The 21,491-nt window shown below is 34.8% G+C and overlaps 1 pseudogene; it reads left to right on the forward strand.

The window, feature by feature from the left end:
* Positions 1–7,669: 7,669 nt before the first annotated feature.
* LOC128244259 (vacuolar protein sorting-associated protein 4B-like) lies at positions 7,670–21,397 on the forward strand (annotated as a pseudogene).
* The last annotated feature ends 94 nt before the right edge of the window (positions 21,398–21,491 follow it).

The following is a 21,491-nucleotide window of genomic DNA, read 5'->3' on the forward strand; positions in this document are numbered from 1 at the left end:
GGCGACCTGCAGTTTATGTTTAAAGCATTCTCTGACCGAATGGACAAGTTCGAAGCCTCCCTTGAGCAACGTGTAGCTAATAAGGTAGCGCAGCTGTTAGACAAACGTGTAAGTGTTGAGTTAAACCGTATAAGAAATTCAGTTGATGAACAGCTGGTTGATTTCAGAGAAACTTTAAGAGCAGATATTGATGCAGAAATGAATGAACTGCATGCCAAGGTAGAATCTCTGCCTGAAGTGCGTGTGGGTGGGAATAGCCAGTCCGATGTGGCATTGAATGTGGTGATTAGAAACCTTTCTGAAAATGGCAGTGAAAGCACAGTTACAAAAGTTAACAATTTAATTCGTGATGGCCTAAAAATTCGGGGTGTATCAGTGGCTAAGGCAGAACGTAAGAAATCCCCACATGCTACTAAATCAGGAGTGGTTATAGCATCTTTCAAGAATACGGAGGAGAAAAGTCGGATTATGAAGGACAAGAAAATCCTGAAAGACAGTGTTATGTATCGGGATGTCTATCTGGCTAATGATCAACCACTAGCAGAAAGGAAAATGATGAGCAACTTTCGAACAGTGATAAATGCTATGAAAGACAATAATTTGTGCATCAAAGGGTCACGAGTTGTTTGTGAGAGTAACCGTTTAGTCAATCAGGCAGTACCCAGCAGAGTTCCTCACAGGACGGAGGTGGGCGTAGCGCTGGTGGCTCCTACGGCAGCAGGGATGGGAGTTCTGGTGTGAGCCACAATGGAAGAGAGCGTTCACAGGATTTTGGGCATAGTGGTTTCGGTGATCGTTCTAGAGGAAGTGGCAGTCGTTTTGGGGGGCGTGGTCGTGGAGATAATTACAGGGGGGGGGGTAGATCTTTTAACAGGCGTTAGTTATCAGTGGGGTTTTGGAACATTAGGGGGTGGAGTGTAAATAGTAATACTGATAACTCTATTTAAGATCATCATGTGCTCAATACCTTGACTTTGACATTTTAGCCACTGCTGAGACTCATCTTTTAGAAAATGACACAATTCACCTTGATGGTTACCAGTGGTTTGGCCACAATCGAAGAGACATCCATCGCAATGCTAGGACGGGTTCCGGAGGAGTTGGCTTTTTTGTCAAAAATGATTTATGTAATAGCTTCCATATAAATGTTTTAAATAATAACATTGAAGGCATACTTTGGCTTAAATTGGTTGATAAATTAGATAATAATTAAGTCATTTTACCCTGTGTGTGCTATTAACCTCCTGAAAATTCATCAAGATATTTTGATGTAAACAGTTTCTTTGAAAATTTGTTAACAGATATTTATTCATATCAAAATGATGGTCTCCATTTTGTGTGTGGAGACTTTAATAGTAGATGTGGAAATTTGGACGATTACATTTCTGGAGTTGATCAAGTCCAGGAAAGGGACGTTGTTGATTTTAAGACAAATTTTTATGGCGAACTTTTAATTGAATTCCTAATCAACACAAATATGTGCATGTTAAATGGTAGAAATTTTGAAAGTAATGATTTTACCTCCGTCTCTATGAAAGGATCTGCTGTAGTAGATTATTGTATAGTTAGTCATGAAAGTTTACACAGATTTACAAAGTTTAATGTCTATAGAACATGTAATGTTATTAATACAGCTGCACTTTCACATAGTTTTGTGCCTACTTCGGTGCCTGATCATTCTGTTTTGTCTTGGAACATTGACGTTGAACATAGTTTTATTATACATAAAACACATGAAAATGATGGTACCTTTTCTTTGATAAATTTGATCTTTGTAACATTGATAGTTCGTTTATGTCTGATACCAATACTTTGTCAAATATGAATTATGCTATCGATAAATAAATACAGGGTTTGCAAACCCAGAATGATATTGACATTGTTTACCAAGATTGGTGTATGTTAGTTAAACAGAATATGTATAGTCACATTCCATATAGATATGTACATTTTAGTTCACGCAGGAACATGAAGAGGTTCCGTAATGGTAAACCGTGGTGGAATAAGCGGCTATCTGAGTTATGGTACAATGTGTGTGATAATGAGAAGTGTTGGTTAGCCTGTCCAGACAGAAATGGTAAACTTCGATTGAAATCTGTTTATGTTCAGAGCCGTAAAATATTTGATAGAGAAGTTCAGCGGTCGAAACGTATGTATTGGTTTTCAATGCAACAAGAACTTTTAAATGACTGCAATGTAGACCAAAGTCGTTTCTGGAAATCTATTGGTAAAGTGGGTGTCGGCCACTCAAAGCATAAGCAGATTCCAATGGAAGTGGTGTTGGATAATGGCAACATTTCCAATCATTTGACAGATGTATTAGATAAATGGAAGTCAGATTATAGCTCTTTGTTTAATAACTCGAGGTTTACTGATACCCCAACGGTAGTTAACGATTGCAATAATAACAATGAACATATATCATTTTTCAACAATTGTATAAGTGTAATGGAGGTTAAGAAAGCAGTTGATAATGCGAAATCCGTAAATCTTGTGGTATAGATCAACTTCCGGCAAAAATTATTAAAAATGACACTTCGGTTATGTTTTTACATGTTTTATTTAATATCTGTTATTATAAGGGAATTGTTCCGTCTATTTGGAGTAAATCGATTATAAACCCAATCCCAAAGTCTTCAGCCACTAATCCAAGAGATCCTATGTCTTGCAGAGGCATTGCACTTGCTTCCGTCATATACAAGCTATATTGTAATATTTTAAATGCACGCCTCAGTGGTTGGGTGGAGTCGAATAATCTGCTTGTTGATGAACAAAGCGGCTTTCGGAAACATAGGAGCACCACTGACCATATTTTATCTTTAACCTCTCTCATTGATACTAGGAGAAAAAAGAAATTAAGTACATTCTGCTCCTTTATTGACTTTCGTAAAGCGTACGATTTTATTAACAGAGATAAACTTTGGGCTCGGCTTAGCGACTGTGGCGTGTCAGGTAAAATGTTGATAGCTATTAAGTCAATTTATTCATATGTTCTATCTTGTGTAAGAATTAACGGTTATAAAACTGATTGGTTTGAGACACACTGCGGTCTCCGTCAAGGTTGTATTTTGTCACCACTGTTGTTTAACATGTGCATCAATGATCTTGCTGTATATTTGAAATCATTTGGTAAAGGTGTAATAATTGACAACAAATGTATATTTATTATGTTATACGCAGATGATATTGTTTTGTTAACTGAAAACTCAGCTGATTTGCAGAACAAAGCGGCTTTCGGAAACATAGGAGCACCACTGACCATATTTTATCTTTAACCTCTCTCATTGATACTAGGAGAAAAAAGAAATTAAGTACATTCTGCTCCTTTATTGACTTTCGTAAAGCGTACGATTTTATTAACAGAGATAAACTTTGGGCTCGGCTTAGCGACTGTGGCGTGTCAGGTAAAATGTTGATAGCTATTAAGTCAATTTATTCATATGTTCTATCTTGTGTAAGAATTAACGGTTATAAAACTGATTGGTTTGAGACACACTGCGGTCTCCGTCAAGGTTGTATTTTGTCACCACTGTTGTTTAACATGTGCATCAATGATCTTGCTGTATATTTGAAATCATTTGGTAAAGGTGTAATAATTGACAACAAATGTATATTTATTATGTTATACGCAGATGATATTGTTTTGTTAACTGAAAACTCAGCTGATTTGCAGTTTTTGTTAAGTGCCTTATATGACTGGTGTTGTATGAATGACATGGAGATTAACTGTAGTAAAAGCAGTGTTGTTCATTTTAGACCAAAGAAAGAACAAGTACAATTTTCAATTGTGGTCAAAATACTATTGGTGTTGTTGAGAGATACACATATCTTGGTTTAGTTTTACATGAGTTCTTAGACTGGAATAATACTGCCAAGGCAGTAGCTCAGAGTGAAAGCCGGGCATTGGGCCTGGTTATTGCCAAGTGCAAGTTAATTGGGGGGGGGGTCCCTTTGATGTCTACACTAAGCTTTTCGATTCTGTTGTGTGGCCTGTTATTAATTATGGGATAGCTATATATGGTAATAAGTCCTTTTTCTGTATAAATGCTGTATTTAACAGAGCCGTGCGGATTTTCCTTGGTGTGGGTAAATATACTACCAATGCTGCAGTTATAGGGGAAATGGGGTGGTTGCCATTAGAAGTCCGACAGTGGAAATCTATATGTAACTACTGGTCTCGCCTTTCCAACCTTGGTTTGTCACGGTTCAAAACGTATTGCACTCTGGGCTGGTGCAAAGGGGAGTAACTCATGTCGTAACTGGTTTTATTTGGTTAAGCAGAAAATGTGTTCTCTGAACCTGGATATTTATTGCAGTATTGAAATCGTTATACCTAAACATGCTATTTTAAGTTGGTACATCAGGTAGAGGCGCAACAAATTGCGTAAATACTGTTTCTTGAAAACTGAATTTGGTACAGAAAAGTATTGTAAAATAATCATGCCGCTGCAGCATAGGTCGGCACTGAGTAAATTTAGATGTGGTGTAGCTCCTCTACGAATTGAAACTGGCAGATATGAAAACTTACCGGTTGAAGCTAGAGAATGCCCTTTTTGTGATACTGTAGAAAACGAGTCTCATGTTATCCTTGATTGTAGAGCATATGATGATTACCGTGTTACATTGTTTGCTAAGGCCGTTGAAACTGATAACTTATTTCTAACTATGAGTAATACTGAAAAGTTGAAATTTATACTCTGTAATTCTGCATTGCTACGACTTGCTGCCAAAACCTGTAATGTGATTTTAAAGAGAAGACAGTTTTATCTGTGTAAATAGTCATTGCGTTCATGTATATACTTTTAAGTATGTAGATGTTTACTTATTGTACTTTGTGATATTCTAATAGGTCACACAAATGATATTGATTCCTTGTTATTAAATGAACCTCCTATATAATGGTCGGTCAATCCAATTTCACCTGCTTGTTTTAGTGTTTCTGGGAGCTTCTGTCAGTATTATATCGGTTGTTTCACTTTTTTCTATGAGCTCTTAAAGCAAATCTTGTGCTCATTGAAAGAAAGAAAATTGTTTGTGTGGCATATTAGTGTTTAATTTGTAAGTACAGTTGTTGTTTTTTTACCAGTCCCCAGCAAACATGACCATATCGAGCCGATGTCGGCTGAATATCGGCATATCGGCCAATGTTTGCCGATATCGGCCCGACATCGGCCCGATATGGGCATATTGACTGAAACATTGTATTTGTAATAATACTATATGATTTTAATTCGAATGTTTAAACATTATAACATAAACAATAGCTTTTGTTTTTTTTATGGACAAAAAACATTTTATAAATATCGCGATATCGGTCCGATATTGGCCCGATGTATACTCGGTATTGCTTCAAGGGAGAGCAATGCATATGTTGCAACTTTCACTAGCAGTTCATTCACCTGGCGATTAATAAAAATTTAAATTCATTATCATTAAATAATAAAACCAATTTAAGTTTATATGGTTATTTTTAATTAATTCTGTAATTAATAGATTCAGTTCATGTTTATTTGATTTTTATCTACGAAATTATTTTGTTTTATATTCACTGCGGTATTTGTGCCATTTCAAAAAGATGATGCAAGTCAAATCATACTTTTGGTATTTATCAATGGTAAGTTATCTTTGAATCGTTGTTTAAAGTATGAATATAAGGAATTATTATAGTACTATTTTGTTAATCTATTGTTTTATTCTCAAAAGTGATACAAATACTTTTATTTCGAGTAAATATGTTGAAAAGGAATTCGTGTAACATATTTTCGTGACTAGTTCTCTTTGTAAGTTTGTTGTTTTATGAGTTTGATTAAAATCTACATTTAGGTAGCATGTGCACACAAAAGCAAAGTATTACATTGATGATTTGGTTGGGTTTGAACGATTAATTTATCTGCTTCCATTGTAGACAAATTTAAAAAGAACATTTTGTTATCAATTATGAATCATAATTGAGACATTGTAATTTACAGTATCGTATATTGTGGAAAGATCGATCAAAGTTGCAGAGAGCGGACAACTGCAAATCGAGACACTGAAATAGAGGAATAAATGCAATCATAGGGGAGGTATGTCTTTACGTCCCAATTGTAATGCACCAGTCAATTGTAACCACGCCCCCCCCACCCCCCCAGGTCTAGGGAATAGCCGGGACTTTGACTTTCGGTCCAGCCAACCCCGGGTAACTGTGACAAACTGATGGTTAAACCCCGGTCAAATGCCCGCACACCCCAGAGACTCTATATAAAGCCCAATCCCCGCTAAATTTGGCGCTATGACAAAACCACCGCAGTCACCCGGCCCTTTTCCTCGGCTATCCCCGGTATACCCCCGGATCTGGGGGGCCGTGGATATGATTGACTAGTGCATTACCATTTATATTGAACGTGTTCATATTCATAATATGTTTGTTACAATCAGTCTGTCAGGATGCATATGTATATTTTTTGTGAAGCAAGTTAATTTATGATACATCTGTTAATGAATTAAGATCGAAAGTACTGATAAAAAGCAGGTGATCTAGGGTATTTGACTATTTCACACTTAAGAAAAGCAGGTTGACTATACCAACCTTTAAATTTACCTAAAGGGGAGAAAGATCAGGATAACCCACTAATGCATTTGTAACTGTAACAAAATGTGATGCATTTCAGAGGAAGCGTGTTTAATCAGATGAGGATGAATAAATGTCAGTGACAACACCACCAAGGCATTCGAAGGTGACTGTGGCAGGACTGTTCTGCAGGCATCACAACAGTTACTATAAGATCCCCAAACAGTTGCACCATCTCTACAGGTATATACCGCTATTAACCTTTGTTTCAAGCACAGTTCAATATATAATCCCCCAAGAAATATGCGAAGCGATGTAGGCAAATTTTATACAAACAACACCAAAAAAAAAAAATCACATTTAACAAAAACCCAATTAAAATTAAGAATACCAACTTCCTGAAAAATTCATGATGTAAATACCCATATCCTGAAAGACCTATCTCGCCTATGTTTTAACAGTACATGCAATTATTCCAGAGGGTGTCGTGAAATTCCGTCGTTTCTCACAACAGAGGTGCGAGCGAAAAATGCCGCCTGGATGAAGACAGCATCGGACAGAGATGGTGGGAGGGAAATGAGGCAGACGCAAATATCTGAGTGCATCCTTGGAACACCGGGATGAAAAAACAAAACAATACTATGTTAAAAACGCTTAATGTTTAATGCAGTAGCGTTACCTTAAGTATTGTTCAATGAAATAACTTTTATTTCAAGTCTTATTTTGTTTGTTTGTTTATTTAAACAGTAACAGCCTGTGTGTATTATGGCATGTTTTTGTATTTTAAATTTTGATAAACTGTTCAGGGGTATTATCCACATTCTGTGATAATTCAATTGTTTAAATATTTATAGCAATGATAATAATAATAAAAATTTATAAGATGAAATAGCTTATTTTATTATGTAGTAATTTATGAGTATATACTATGCATGTAGGTTTACGGTTGATTTTCTCTGCATTATTATTTTTTCTCTCAGAAGATAAACCAAGACAAAATCTTGTGTTTTAACTATCTTGTTCTGTTGTCAGTGAGCATGACAATCCATCTGTATAAGAATAGGGACGAAATAGGAAGGATATCGGCATCATGCTGGCTAAATGTCGGCTATTAAAAATATGCCGACATCGGCCCGATGTCGAGCCGTGTTGCACATCCGACATCGGCCCGATGTAAAAGCCGATGTCGGGCCGATGAAGTGTTCCATATCGGCCCGACGTCGGGCCGATATAAAATGTTTGCTGGGTCAGTATCAGTCACGTATTTTATAACAAGTCTGTATTTTATTTTGTATTAATATGTTCTGTGTATTTGTCAAATAGTCTCCTGTAATTCTGTATAGAATGGCCATATAATTATTTGTTTTATGTGTTGCATTTAACTTTTAGTATGTATATGGACGAGACTCTAATAAAGATATAAACTAAACTGTATAAAATGGTGTTGAATGGGATTTTAATTAACTTGATGAAGGAGTTACACTTATAGGCGTTATTACCATTGATAACTACTGATAAATTAATAAGTGGTAAAATGCAGACATGAAGAAAGGCAGGTTTAACATACATGTAGATAAAAATTATAAATGGTTATTTTATATGAATTCGAGAGCAAAAAAATAATAATTTTAAGGTGTCCAAACTCTAAGGTGAATTACGGTAAATACAATCTGAAATCCAACTTTAATATTTTCAACTTTGCGTATACATTTTGTAACAAATGCTTTTCGCTCCCAAATCACATTTTTTTTCAGTGAAAAATAGGTTAGGGTCGGCGGGAAAATAAAGGGTCGGTTGGGTAACCTGAAACGGAACATTTTTTTTTTATTTGGCCTTATTATTAAAAAAAGCGGACCCATGAGATCTTTTTGGTTGACTTATAAATCAGTGTAATAGAAATCAGTGTGTCTAAATCATGTGATTAATAATGTCATAAACACTACGCTGGAAGGCAACCTTTTGCTTCAAATGGAGACTAAAAACAAAGAAAACTTTTATTTTTCTTCACCATTTTAAATGAAACAAAGGGCAGTCTGTGTCGCTTAAAGAGCCCTACCTTTGTGTCATTATTTGAGTTTGATAAGGTGGGTATTTTCACCAAACACTATGACAAACTTGTATCTGTATTTTGACAGTGCTCTGTCAGATGGCTATTTTGTGGTTTGTCTAATTGTTGTTAGAAACTTAACTCACAATTTAACTCTTGTAAAAGCTGGAAGGGGAGGCTCTGTAGCGGCATAACTGAGCTATGTTTCACTTTCATCTATAATGGTAAAGAAAGTTATCTTTGTTTATTTGTTTGCTATAAACATATTGCAAATTAATTCTTGCATTTAAATATATGATCTTTCAGGAGCTATTGTTATGGAGAAGCCTAACATCCTGTGGGACGATGTTGCTTGGCTCGAGGGAGCAAAGGAGGCTCTGAATGAGGCTGTCATCCTGCCCGTCAAGTGTCCACACCTCTTTACAGGTAATTAAAGACAAAGAAGTTCAAACGATCCCCCTAATATGTTCAGTAACATGTTTATACAACAATGCTTTGTTTGAAATAGTGTGAGGATCATGTTATAAAGCGATTCAAGAATATATTGCGTAAGTTTTCCTAACAAATAAACGAAGAAAACTGTCAATTTGCATAATGATGTCGCTAAGTAAGATAAAGATTTAGATTTTTTTGCAATACCTGTCATCTATTGGTAAACATAGATATTGGGGATAAACTCTATAGATCATTATGTGATCCACAGTATAGCTGAGGTTGATTTGAATGGCAAAATTGACACAAGGAGTAAGTGACTGCAATTCACGGTTATATTTGGACTTCTAAAAGATAAATTTTAAACAGTTCCTTTGGTGTCAAGTCAGCTCAAAATGTGTTCCTATCAATAAACTCCCCACAAAGCGTTTTTGAATTTTTCTGGCCATGGTTAATAAGGCACTGTTTGTGAAGCAGGTTGATATAAATGCCAAAAAAAAAATGTTTTTTTTTTTCCTCTTTATAATCATAGTATGATACTCACTCCTGTTTACCAATAACTGTGTTTATACCTTTTTCTTGGTACTGGTTAATTTATTTCTCCAAATTCTAAAGCTAGGAATGCTCATTTATTATATGCATTTCGGTGGTTTAAAGAGATTTATCAGTGAAGTAAAATTAATATTTCACAGTTTAAAACAGTGGAAATATCAATTTGATATTTCTCACTGTTTTGAGATTTAAGCCCTCTGTTGGTTCCAAATCAAACATCAGTCTGTACAGTGCAGGGACACAATTTCAATAATGTTATTTCCAAAATGATTTTACGTGCGCATACGCATTGGCACGTTTTTGTAAAAAAATGTAATTAAATGACTTTTAAATCCAAGCATATATTAAAAAGAAAAATTGTTTATTTCAGTGTAAGAACGCAATATATTTCACATCATGAGTACCAAAATCTACGCCACTTGTGAAATAAAAACTTTGGTGCTCACTCAATGAAATATCTAACTATCTTACACTGAAACAATTATCCCCAATTTTTAATTCTTCATTTTTAAATTCAAAGCAAGTTATTTTGCTTTTAAGGGCTATCTCTGTCTCACTTTTTTAGTAATGAGTTTGCTGTTCATTATGTAAGTTATCTTCAGCCGCAATCAATATATTGTGTGTATGGTGTTTCTCTGCCTAAATCTTTAGTTGTGGGTAGGTTAGATTTTTGGGTTTTACCTCTTAATTTCAAAATGAAAAACGAATGAAAAAAAACAGAAAAGGCTCACACATTTGAATCACATATATGTTTTGTGTTGGCCTAACAAACTATTATTTTTTGTGGCCTTATCATTGTTGTTTTTATTATATCATTCAACATTTCAGGCAAAAGAAAGCCATGGAAAGTAATCTTGTTATATGGGGTAAGAAAGCTCTTACATTCTTTGTACATACACCCGTTGAATAATAAGTGCTTTTAAATGATGTTTAAATCACATGATATTTGATATTTTGGCCAAGCCAAATTCATTCTATGTTGAGCATTATCAGATGGTTGGTTTTTCATCTCAGAATGGAAAAAAAATAATAATCCGAAGTAGTCTACATTAAGGAAAGAGATATGATTTTCAAGAGCCTCATAATCAAAATCAATGATTGAAAATCAATAAATACATTATAAAAAAAAATCTAGATGTATAGACCAGCAATATATATGAAATAAAATAATGCTTCACTCTCCTAAGAACTATTAAAAGACCAATTTGACTATTAACATAATCTGAATCACTGCGCGCATATCCATGACAACCACGAATGATCGCATATCCTATACGCAATTATTTTCACTAAGCGCAAAAGAGTTCCAGCAAAAAATACATTTTTACTTAATTTTGTGTAACTGAGGTGGGAGAAAAAGCATCTAATATAGCCGCTCGTGTAAGATAGGTTCATCCCAACCCTTGCGCAGGGTGTTTTGCGGAACCTTGGTAAAACCCGTTTCCGCAAAACATCTTACGCTCGGGTTGGAATGAACCTATCTTACACTCTCTGCCATAGAAGATACTTATAATCCAAGAATTTCTCGACATTTGGGACAGATGCTAAACATAGAATAAGTTTGGTGTGACCTTAAATTGTCTTGGGGTTTCTACCATCATATTAAAAGCGAATAATGTAGACTATATCAATTTAAGGAATATATATAGCTTTGAAATAAAATTATTCTGTAGTCTTAAAGCTGCACTCTCACAGATTGACTGTTTTGACAACCATTTTTGTTGAAATGAGCCAATTTTTTGCATTTATGGCTTAAAACAAGTGATTTAAGACTGCTGACAAAAGATCAGATCACAGTTTTTCATATTGACATTGGAAATTTGATGTTGTATGGTTAAAAGCATTTCCAAGGCTTTAAGAGAGTTTTTCGGCAGTTTTCCAAATAATTAAGATCTATCTGTTCTATGGTGAGTTATCTTATATGACTGAATTGAAAGCACTGATGCCAAAATCAGCTAATTCTGAGACAAAAAATGAAAGTCAAAACTGTCAATCTATGAGAGTGCAGCTTTAAGATATACTTGCAAGGCTCCATTTAACAATAAACACATTAGGAATTATGAAGGCTAAGCATTTCAAAGGATCACATCAGTTACTTAACATGATAGTGTCTTAGACACTAAGAAGCCATCTAAACTACATATAGATATATTGTATAAAGGCTATTCCAGTAAAACATATAACCCACAGGGTGAGGCAATTATTTTCTTAGTATATGGGTAGGTGCCTTTTTTCCCTAATTTGGACCCCAAAAGGGCTAATTTGCATCTGTAGGGGGTCGTTTAATTTAAAAGTTAATTTATTCCAACCCTCGCGTAGGGTGTTTTGTGGAAACTCGGTAAACCTCGTTTCCACAAAACACCCTGCGCGAGGGTTGGAATAAACCTATCTTACACTCTCGGCCATGGAAGATACTTATAATCTAACAATGTTTTGCTTAATCATGAAACTTCACTTATAATGCATTTAAATGAAACGATCTTATTTCAGCCACCAGGGACAGGGAAGTCTTACCTGGCAAAGGCTGTTGCCACGGAGGCAAACAACTCCACATTTTTCTCTGTGTCATCATCAGATCTTGTGTCCAAATGGCTTGGAGAGTCAGAAAAGTAAGTTACTTAATGGACTAGTATTATTGATGCAATGCAATGTTCACACTTTAAGCAGCATTAGTGATGATTAAAGATGAATTGAGTTGCATTTGTACATGATCTGTTTCGGTTTCATCTTGAACCTTTTGAACTGACGTTATTTAAACATTTGATTCCAATAATAACTTAACTGCTTATCAGACTGCTTTCAACATGTCTGTTTAATGAAGAAAGTTAAGGTGTTGTCAAAGACTTGGTGTCTTTTTCTGTGTTAGGGTAATTGTGCCATTATCGCCTTGGCCATAATTTAAGATGTTGAAATGAAATTTGGTACACATGTTACCATGACAATAGCACATGTTAGAAAGGTCCATAATTCTAGCTAAAATAATTGTTGAGTTCTGTCCCTTGTTTGTTTGAGAGGAAAAGAATCTTACCAGTGTTTGTGTTCACTCCAAGGTTGTCTTGTTGAAAGAATGACCTTGTGATTGTGATCAAACATTTTGTGCATTTCATATACATCAACATGTGAGTTAAAGTTGTTGAAAAACCAGTACACTGTGTGTGTCAGCCAAAAGTAACTTTCATCATTTATGTTGCCCTTGGGCATTAAAATTTTTTCATCGCTTTACTAACACAGTTGAAAATAATACCATTCTTTAATTTGCAGGTTGGTAAAGAGGCTATTCAACATGGCTCGTGAGAACAAGCCAAGCATTATCTTCATTGATGAGGTTGATGCACTGTGTGGATCTCGTAGCGAGAATGAGTCAGAGTCTGCACGCAGGATCAAGACAGAGTTCCTTGTGCAGATGCAGGGGGTCGGCAATGATGTAGATGGTTAGCTTTCCTTTAGCTTTTAAAAAAAAATATTTAATATTTAAGCCCAATTGTGAATACAGCTGAGAGCTGATGTGAATATCTCTTTAAGTCTGTTTTATTGGCAGAAACCAGTACTAGTGTAGTTTTTTGAGATGCCTAGAGCAAATTCCAAAGATGGGGATCGAGCCTACAACCTCTGGCGGAGGTGAACAAAAAAAAAAAACTTTGATCAACAAAACAAATTTGTACCATATTGGTCAACGACACAAACTTGTACCATATTGGTCAACAATACAAACTTGTACCTTATTGGTCAACATCACATACTTGTACCTTATTGGTCAACAATACATACTTGTACCTTATTGGTCAACATCACATACTTGTACCATATTGGTCAACATCACATACTTGTACCTTATTGGTCAACAATACAAACTTGTACCTTATTGGTCAACATCACAAACTTGTACCTTGTTGGTCAACATCACAAACTTGTACCATGTTGGTCAACATCACAAACTTGTACCTTGTTGGTCAACATCACAAACTTGTACCATGTTGGTCAACATCACAAACTTGTACCTTGTTGGTCAACATCACAAACTTGTACCATGTTGGTCAACATCACATACTTGTACTTTTTTGGTCAACAATACAAACTTGTACCATGTTGGTCAACATCATAAACTTGTACCTTATTGGTCAACATCACAAACTTGTACCATGTTGGTCAACATCACATACTTGTACCTTATTGGTCAACAATACAAACTTGTACCATGTTGGTCAACATCACCTACTTGTACCTTTTTGGTCAACAATACAAACTTATACCATATTGGTCAACATCACATACTTGTACCATGTTGGTCAACAATACAAACTTGTACCATATTGGTCAACATCACATACTTGTACCTTTTTGGTCAACAATACAAACTTATACCATATTGGTCAACATCACATACTTGTACCATATTGGTCAACAATACAAACTTATACCATATTGGTCAACATCACATACTTGTACCATGTTGGTCAACATCATAAACTTGTACCTTATTGGTCAACATCACAAACTTGTACCATATTGGTCAACATCACATACTTGTACCTTATTGGTCAACATCACAAACTTGTACCATATTGGTCAACATCACATACTTGTACCATGTTGGTCAACATCACATACTTGTACCTTATTGGTCAACAATACAAACTTGTACCATGTTGGTCAACATCACATACTTGTACCTTTTTGGTCAACAATACAAACTTATACCATATTGGTCAACATCACATACTTGTACCATGTTGGTCAACATCATAAACTTGTACCTTATTGGTCAACATCACAAACTTGTACCATGTTGGTCAACATCACATACTTGTACCTTTTTGGTCAACAATACAAACTTGTACCATGTTGGTCAACATCACATACTTGTACCATATTGGTCAACATCATAAACTTGTACCTTATTGGTCAACATCACAAACTTGTACCATGTTGGTCAACATCACATACTTGTACCTTATTGGTCAACAATACAAACTTGTACCATGTTGGTCAACATCACCTACTTGTACCTTTTTGGTCAACAATACAAACTTATACCATATTGGTCAACATCACATACTTGTACCATGTTGGTCAACAATACAAACTTGTACCATATTGGTCAACATCACATACTTGTACCTTGTTGGTCAACATCACATACTTGTACCATATTGGTCAACATCACAAACTTGTACCATGTTGGTCAACATCACAAACTTGTACCATTTTGGTCAACATCACAAACTTGTACCATATTGGTCAACATCACATACTTGTACCTTTTTGGTCAACAATACAAACTTATACCATATTGGTCAACATCACATACTTGTACCATATTGGTCAACAATACAAACTTATACCATATTGGTCAACATCACATACTTGTACCATGTTGGTCAACAATACAAACTTGTACCATGTTGGTCAACATCATATACTTGTACCTTTTTGGTCAACAATACAAACTTACACAAACTTGTACAATGTGGTCGCAACACAAACTTGCACCGTATTTCGTCAACAACACCAACTTGTACAATATGGTCACAACACAAACTTGCACCGTATTTTGTCAACAACACAAACTTGTACAATGTGGTCACAACACAAACTTGCACCGTATTTCGTCAACAACACAAACTTGTACAATATTGTCACAAAACAAACTTGGACCGTATTTCGTCAACAACACAAACTTGTACAATATGGTCACAAAACAAACTTTCACCGTATTTGGTTAACGACACAAACTTGTACAAGATGGTCACAACACAAACTTGCACCGTATTTCGTCAACAACACAAACTTGTACAATATGGTCACAACACAAAGTTGCACCGTATTTCGTCAACAACACAAACTTGTACAATATGGTCACAACACAAACTTGCACCGTATTTCGTCAACAACACAAACTTGTACAATATGGTCACAACACAAACTTGCACCGTGTTTGGTTAACGACACAAACTTGTTCAATATTGGTCATTTTACCAAAAACCTGTACCATATTGGTCAATAATATAAACTAACCATATTCGTCATTATACTAAAAAGCTGACCATATTATTCAGCAACACAAACGTGTACCATATCAGCCAATAATACAAACTACTATACCACACCTTATTGGTCAACAACACAGTTTTTTCTACATTTCGGGAGAATACATTTTTTTTGTGTCCGCATTAATTTTTATTTAAAAATGGCAACCAGCAGACAGCGCCCATACCGTGGAAACAATAGCCTTTTGATAAATTTTCAATTATTTCAATACACACTGTATATATTTCACGGAAGGCCTTACAATACGGTACAAAACAGTGACAACACCCAACTCTTGTGATTGAAATTATACATATTTCATGCTTCATGCTTGTTGTGTATAATTTCAATAACTCCGATTGTGGGTTCACTAACATTTACTTTTTGTACCGTATCGTCAGGCGTGTAATTTATACAGTGTGTTGTGAAAAATAGGGCATAAGCTAACGGGTTACTGCTATGGAAGGGTGCTGCACCCTGTTCTTTTTCAGTTACACCCTTCTGCCCTTTATGGAGACCAGTGCAGGCACCTTTCTGTCTTCATAAAATAAAATGCTCAAAACTTTCACACATTTTTGGCACCCTGTCCCATTTCTGCAGCACCCTGTCCTTTTTAAATACTTGCTAAAACCCTAATTCACTTGTACATATACTGTGAATGCACACATTTACAACCAAAATATTAGATTCATACTTACGTCTGTAATGGTTTTGTGTTAATTTCCTCAGGAGTGTTAGTTCTAGGAGCCACAAATATACCCTGGACTCTAGACTCTGCTATCCGAAGACGGTTTTAGAAACGAATATACATACCCCTGCCAGAAGCACCTGCTCGCGCCATTATGTTTAAACTCTTTAATAGAGGAAGACTTCAGGTTTGTTACTTTTAGGACTTTTTCAGCAATGGAATACCGGTACACCTTTAAAGTATATTTCTTCAAGTTTTAAACCATTGTTTTGATCAGTTGTCTTCTTTTGAGGTAAAGAAAAAGAAAAAAACAAGCTGTAAAAGGGACTAGATACCAGATAGTCCTAAAATTGGCAAATACAGTATTTCTTCAAAACAAGCCTCAAATTTTTAATATGAGCTAGTATCAAGCTGACAATACCTCACCTTGCTTGATTAAAAGAATATTTTGTTGCTGTCTCAGCTGCCACTAGGTTAAGCCTCGCTAGGTTAAGCCCCACTAGGTAAAGGCCCACTTGGTTAAGCCTCACTGGGTTTAGCTCTACTAGGTAAAGCCTCACTGGGTTAAGCCTCAATAGGTTAAGCCCCACTAGGTAAAGGCTCACTTAGTTAAGCCTCACTAGGAAAAGGCAAACTAGGTAATGGCACACTAGGTTAAGCCCCATTAGTGGAGGCACACTATTTTTTCTTCTCAAAAGGGATGCTTGTACAGGCGAGTGTGAATTATATTTGGCAACTAATATCACTTCACAATAAAGGTAAATTGATAAAAAAAATATAAACTATTAAAACATTATTGTTTTCTATGCAGAGAATAAGGCACACGGGCAGAGGGCTACTCAGTGACAGACATCAGTATTGTGGTAAGAGACGCTCTCATGCAACCTGTGAGAAAAGTACAGACAGCAACACACTTCAGAAAGGTACATTTCTAAGTTCTTAAGAGATATTGATGGTAGTTGTATGTGTCAGTCCCTCACACAAAAGATTGTTGGATTTGATTTCCAACAGTAAAACTTCTCATGTCCACTAATAATAGACCCAGGTACGGGTTTTTTACTCAGAAAACAGACTTGAGAAGGATTCTATACCCAATGAGCTTTCATTAAAATCAAGATAAAGGAAATAAGTATAAACTAAAAAAAAAGTTATGAAGACTTCTCTTATGTCACAAGAGAACCTGAGCTCTTGGCGCCATTGGCAAATTTTCATCTTATGAATCATTGAGACTGGGTATTTATACTTTTGTTAATAGTAAAATTGTAGCCAAGTCATATCTAGCTAACACAATAAGTTGATTTTATGCTGGACATATATAAAGAAGTGCCTTTAAATGGATAGAGATGGCTTTCAACAGTGCTTTTAGCCCCTTAGCCTTGCCTTGGCCCTAAATCCCTATCACTCTAACTAGGATTTATGATCTGTTATCATTTCTGGATACATAGAGTTAAGTACTGCAAAATTGGATTCGCATATTAAAGACATATACACCTTAAAAGAGCTGATTTCTGATTAAACATATCTCTATTTAAGTGTCACTTCTCCAATAAGGAATATGAACCATTGTTATATTTCTTGGAATGAAGTATCACTTCCTTTTGTCAGAAATACACTTTAACCAGATAGAAGACTATATCATAATTTTAGGTTGTCTGCTGTATATTTTAGAAGAAAAATGTCTCATTATGACACATTTAATAATTTATTTTGGTAGAGCTTCCATTAAGAATTTGAAACTGGAAGTATGAACTCTCTGTCCATCAATAAGGGAAGTTTTTGACTATTTTGGAAGTTTAAGTCTCCCGAATACCCCCCCCCCAAAAAAAAAATCAACTTTTTTAAACTAGATGTTAAAAATCAAATAATTTGCAACTAAGACTTGACAAAATAATTCATTTTTCTTCAAGACTATTTGAAATTGTGACCATAAAAGTATTATTGACTTCTGGTTTTGATATTTTGTTTTAACCAATTTCTAGGGAGTAATATTCTTCCAAACTTCCTTTTAACAGAAACCTTGTTAAAATTGGCAATTCCCTACCCACATTTGAAGGTTTGGGTTGGTAGGAAGTGTTTTGTTGTTTTCGTCCAAACCCTTGTACTCTATTATGAAAACTAAGGATAAAAAACTGTTAATTATCTAAAACTTCATCATTTTGACACATGTATCAAACTGGCTAATTTTGTATGATATGCTGGAGATTGTGTAAAAACAATTGTTCTTGTTTGGAACAGGTTCGTGGGCCATCACGGTCTGACCCCAATGTTATACTAGATGACCTTCTGACCCCGTGTTCCCCCGGTGCCCCAGGTGCAATAGAGATGAACTGGTTGAAAGTGGAAGGGGATAAACTCCTTGAACCTGTCGTCAGCAAGGTATCGGAATGATTCACAGTAGATTAATTGAGTTATCATTCTCATATGACATATCTATTCAAATGTATCATTCTCATATGACAAATCTATTCAAATGTATCATTCTCATATGACATATCTATTCAAATGTATCATTCTCATATGACATATTTATTCAAATGTATCATTCTCATATGACATATCTATTCAATTGAACTTTCTCTAATGGCATATCAGTTCAAATGAATCTTTTTCATATGACATATCTATTCAAATGTATCATTCTCATATGCCAGACATATCTATTCAATTGAACTTTCTCTAATGGCATATCAGTTCAAATGAATCTTTCTCATATGGCATATCCATTCAAATGTATCATTCTCATATGACATATCTATTCAATTGAACTTTCTCTAATGGCATATCAGTTCAAATGAATCTTTCTCATATGGCATATCCATTCAAATGAATTTCTCATATGGCATATTCGTTTTAATGAATCTTCTTCAAATGGCATATCCATCCAAATGTTTTGTTCTTACAGGGCATATCCATTCAAATGAATCTTTCTCTGATGGAATATCCATTCAAATTAATCGTTTTCATATGGCATATCCATTCAAATGTATCGTTCTATATGGCATATCCATTCAAATGAATTGTTCTCATACGGAACATCCATCAAATGAATTGTTCTTGTATGTAATATCCGTTCAAATATATCTCTCATATGGCATATCCATTCAAATAAATTGTTATCATAATGCATTCATTCGTATGAATTTTCATATGGAATATCCATTAAAATGATTTTTTCTCATATGGCATATTTACCTTCAAATGAATTTTCCTATGGAATATCTGTTCAAGTAAATCTTTCTCGTATTACATATCCATTCAAATGAATCTTTCTCATTTCAGACTGACATGCTGATGTCACTGTCTACACAGAAAGCTACAGTCAATGAAAATGACTTGAAAAAACTGGAAGACTTTACAAACGACTTTGGCCAAGAGGGCTAGCGAATCGTCCACCAGCTTCAAATTAACTCTCTATGTATTTAATGATTTACTCATATATAAATCAACTTTGAAGGCAACCAATTATGTTTGTCAGTGCTGATACATGTGAGAAAAATTGTGAAAAGAAATGTTAACTTGTGCTGGAATCATTGTGCATTGAATACACATGTATGTTTTTGGCATTGAGTGCAGTCTAGTACTTGATGCTTGATCAAAATATTTATTGTAAGTTATGGTCTTTGAAACATTTAATTTTGGTACCAATGCTCATGTCTCAAGCAAACACAGATTTTAGATTGAATGATGTATGTAAATGTCTGCTACCCAAGAAGTTTAATCTTCAAGCGGTGCAAGTGAGATTTTCCTGAGCCTCTAAAATTATTCATTCATACCAGTTTTAAACGTAAATTAGACTTAGAGTTATATTTATATCCGCTTAAGTATGTCCTTATTATGATAAATAAGTAAAATGAGTATGAACATAGATAAGTTGTATCAAAATAACTAATTGATAAGATGTTTGAATCAGATTACGAGTGCTGCGGATAATAATCTATTTTGAAATAAAAACATATTCCAAGTCCACATGTATTTGTGTGTCCAGCATTATCCATTGACAAGTATATTTCCATTAGCAGTTTTCAATATTTTACATAAGGGTGGTTGTCCATCACGTTGATTGATAGAAAAGTTATAAGAATCGGGTGTCACTCCGATTGATCTTTAAAAAGGCAAATGGTAACTGATATCCGATTGCATCCTAAATATGTAATTCACACTGTTCATTATATGTGTTTCTGTTTAAAAAATTGTAAATATAGTTTCGCAAATAATATTATCATCAATTAACTTAATTCATTTTGCAAATAGTCTGCAGTTGGTCACATTCTTAACTGATGTTGAATGATGCATTTAGATAGTACATGGATTTCATTTGAATACCCATGTGTTATGTTCCTTACTGTGTTGTAGTAGAATAAGACACATACATGTACTTTCAATGTTGGACACTAAGAAAATCTTAAGTTTGATTTCAAGAAGTGTAGAAATACATGTACATGAATTAACAGTTTAAATTGGAGCTCTCTTGGCTTTGTTTTTATCACTACTGTATACTTTAAGGAAATTGTTTACACTGGTAGCTTTTGAAACATTTAATGTAAGATCCGGCAAAATCCCCCATGACAAAATACCCCCGCCCCAACAGTTCAGCAAAGACAGACACAATTTTCACACACTTTGAAACTATCTGTTATTTCGATTCTGAGTAGGTGTGCTATAAAAATTTCTAAAATGAAATATACAACAAATCTCTCTAAATTATCATTTTTGTTGTGGGGATTTTGTCCGTCTATTGCAAAATTAGGGGTGGGGGATATTTTTCATCTCCCAAAACTGTATGATGTTTATTATATACATGAACACAGAATGTATTGATGGGTTAGTGTAATCATTCATATCAATATTTCTTTTGACAGTGCATCCATTCATATGTATCAAACAAAACCTGAGTATATTTTATACCACAACTCGTGTATGGCCATGTGTCTATCAATGAATCAGTATAATGTCTATGTAATTATGTTTCTAAATTGTGATTAGATAATATTGGACATGAATAATTATGTTGTTATTTTTTATCATTTTCTTTATTGTATCGTTCTTGTTATTACTAATAATGATAATGTATACCAAGAACAATAAATGTGTTCTTTCTGAAGTCTTTGCCTGACTGTTGTTAATCAAGCTGCCAAACATAAACTGAAAAAAACAATGGAGAAGTTTAAACATTTAAGCTACCATCCATCATTCCA

The sequence above is a fragment of the Mya arenaria genome, chromosome 8 (genome assembly GCF_026914265.1).
Source record: "Mya arenaria isolate MELC-2E11 chromosome 8, ASM2691426v1".
NCBI classification, from domain to species: Eukaryota; Metazoa; Mollusca; class Bivalvia; order Myida; family Myidae; genus Mya; species Mya arenaria.